Source organism: Sinocyclocheilus anshuiensis, unplaced genomic scaffold (assembly GCF_001515605.1).
Source record: "Sinocyclocheilus anshuiensis isolate Anshui unplaced genomic scaffold, SAMN03320099.WGS_v1.1 scaffold769, whole genome shotgun sequence".
NCBI classification, from domain to species: Eukaryota; Metazoa; Chordata; class Actinopteri; order Cypriniformes; family Cyprinidae; genus Sinocyclocheilus; species Sinocyclocheilus anshuiensis.
In genome coordinates, this window is record NW_015539878.1 from 220400 (window position 1) to 220782 (window position 383).

The 383-nt window shown below is 36.6% G+C and overlaps 1 protein-coding gene across 1 annotated transcript in view; it reads right to left on the minus strand.

Annotated features, from left to right (window-relative positions):
- Positions 1-383, minus strand: part of wdr26b (WD repeat domain 26b) — a 16592-nt gene that overhangs the window by 11616 nt on the left and 4593 nt on the right. The window lies entirely within an intron of this gene.

The following is a 383-nucleotide window of genomic DNA, read 5'->3' on the forward strand; positions in this document are numbered from 1 at the left end:
GTCTTTGCAACTTTACAGATCTTCTTTATGCACCAAGAGCTTGTAACACTCCAAAGAGAAAGGAAAAGTTGAAATCGCATCATATGACCCCTTTAAGCTCTGCTCACTAATTTGAAGGCTGCTATTGGATCATTAGGGGGGTAAATGTCATATTAATGTCAACTTGCCTTAAAGGAACAGTTCAATCAAAAATGAACATTTACTGAACCTTTTTACTGGTGAAAGTGTTATTATGGCCAGAAATGACGGTTTACAGTTAAAACGTCTTAATGATGGATTTGTTTCTAACAAACATGCAGCTTTTCACTTCACAAGATGCTAATTGATGGACTGGAGTGGTGTGGATTGCTTGTGGATTATTGTGATGTTTTTATCAGCTGTTT